The 2,500-nt window shown below is 42.5% G+C and overlaps 1 pseudogene; it reads right to left on the bottom strand.

Moving 5' to 3' along the window:
* Positions 1–2,500, bottom strand: part of LOC132473682 (uncharacterized) — a 50,241-nt pseudogene that overhangs the window by 47,335 nt on the left and 406 nt on the right.

Genomic DNA, 2,500 nt, shown 5'->3' with positions numbered 1-2,500 from the left:
TTAATAACAAAGTCAGTATATTTCCTAAGATACAATTCATCCATAATAGCAAAGTACAGTGCAAAGTGATACCATCACACCATCCTCGATATGGGTAGGTCTGAGTCCCAGGCTAGGGGGGATTAGGGCATACCGTAGTTCATTACGGTATGCCGGCTTATTGTACGCAAGAGCGTCTTATCTTACCCCTGACCTCCACACTGCACACAGCCCAGCAGTCAGCTGCTACGAGCAGCTCCGTGGCTAGTAGGCCCAGTATGTGACTGGACCTCTTGCATTGCCCTGCACAGTGATAGGGCCGATATTAAGGCGGACTTAACACTGATCCTGCCTACGTTAAAACCCCTCCATGTAAATAACTATTTGTAATGAGACTGTCCAGGTGAGGAGATAGATCCTCTTTCAATCATAACCTAAACAATATTACAAATATATCTGTATCACAATCTGGACGTTGAATATAATTACAAATATCTACACACATGTGTAGATATTTGTGATGTGACAGTAAGTACAATGTGCATATATTTGTGATAAAATTGTTTGCTTACATACGTATTGTGCTTATAAGTATCATGATTAGGAATATTTGTGTATGTCGATTTCTGATTGATTGTGTTAGTGTTAATGCTTGTCTTTTTGTGTGTCTGTGTGTCTGTGTGTGTATATTTATTTGTGTGTGTGTGTGTGTGTGTGTGTGTGTGTGTGTGTGTGTGTGTGTGTGTGTGTGTGTGTGTGTGTGTGTGTGTGTGTGTGTTTGTGCGTGTGTGTGTGTGTGTGTGTGTGTCTGTGTGTGCATGTGCTCATGCGTGCCTGCTTGTGTGCATCTGTGTGTTTCTGTGTGTGTGGAAATGCCAGCTACTCACCCGGCATCGAAAACGTGACCACAATACCGCATTTTACGAACTCCAACTTTTTTCCTCCCTCATAATATTGACTCTGATAATGTCTTCACCGGGACACGGCGCTCTGTGGTGTTTAAAAACACATGGCCTTCTCTATCGCGTCTGAGTAGGCCGGGCAACAAATGTTTCTTTTCACTTACACCCCTGAATCAATAAAAGTGTTTTGTGTATTTGCTATAGGTTTATCAAAACCTTTAGCTCTCCATTCCAATCTCCTCTAGCTCTTAGAGGTCGACGGGTCTGAGTGTTTGAAGGAAATGGACATGAAAATATACAGAATTGGCTGTAATTATATGTGAAGGTTTATTTAAGTTTTAGGCTAGCCATAGCCAGGATAAAAGAGTGAAAGACCCTCCAGATGAGGGTTCTGTTCATAGGCTCCAGCATAGTGTGTGTGTGTGTGTGTGTGTGTGTGTGTGTGTGTGTGTGTGTGTGTGTGTGTGTGTGTGTGTGTGTGTGTGTGTGTGTGTGTGTGTGTGTGTGTGTGTGTGTGTGTGTGGTGTGTGTGTTTGTGTGTGCGCGCGCATGCACATTATCGTGTGTGTGTGTATGTGTGTGCAAGATTCAAAGTGTGCATGAATGTCTACATGCATGTAAGTATGTCTTTTAACAGCATATGTGTTTGTCTTTGCTGTTCTATGTGTGTGTGTGTGTGTGTGTGTGTGTGTGTGTGTGTGTGTGTGTGTGTGTGTGTGTGTGTGTGTGTGTGTGTGTGTGTGTGTGAGTGTGTTTGTGTCTGTATATGTATATGTATGCGTGTGTGTGTGTGTGTGTGTGTGTGTGTGTGTGTGTGTGTGTGTGTGTGTGTGTGTGTGTGTGTGTGTGTGTGCGATCCTGTGTGTACGCATGTATTTACAATTTTGGCTTGATGATGTTGTCTTGGCCAATCTGCCGGAGTGAATGGTTTGAATTTAGCCTCCAACAGCCAAATTGTCCTAATCACTAAGTAAACAGATACTTCCCTAGGCTATCAGAGGCAAACACACATTGGAGGAAGAGGTTGAAGGATTTAAAAGAAGGAAAGAAAAACTATTCATTTATTGTTTTCCTATTTCCTTTAACCTAAAAACACTGGTGTCATTATAAAGTGCCACTTTGATTTGTGGAAATATGTTTAAAAGAGGCATATGATATGAAGGTTGCCATGATATCTCTCCTTACAGAGTTTGGGTTTGTGTGGACGGCATTCTCTTCGCTAGCGGCCGTTTCCAGCCAAATTGGATCTGAGGGCTGAGGCTAGGCTAAAGTTACACCCCATTAGCCCCCCCTCACAACCTCCTCCTCCTTCTTTTTTCTGAATGACCTGACTCTAATCTAACCCCATCTGGCTTTCTCCAAACCGTATGGCGCTGTATTTTTTAACATGTGTTCGGGGCTTAAGATAGGATGACCGCTGATAAGGCTAATCCACTCAAATGAATTACAAGCAGAAGAGGAGAAGGATTGTTGTTATTGCTGGAGTCAGAAACGCTTCAATTGAGATTACGTTTTACACCACTGTGCGTGTACTTTTGACTCATTTTAGCGCACGAATTAGGAACCATTCAGCTAATCAATAACAGTTGCATGCAAATGTAAACAAAATTCGTTTGAAT

The sequence above is a fragment of the Gadus macrocephalus genome, chromosome 15 (assembly GCF_031168955.1).
Source record: "Gadus macrocephalus chromosome 15, ASM3116895v1".
Lineage (NCBI taxonomy): Eukaryota > Metazoa > Chordata > Actinopteri > Gadiformes > Gadidae > Gadus > Gadus macrocephalus.
This window is presented reverse-complemented; position numbering and strand designations above follow the sequence as displayed.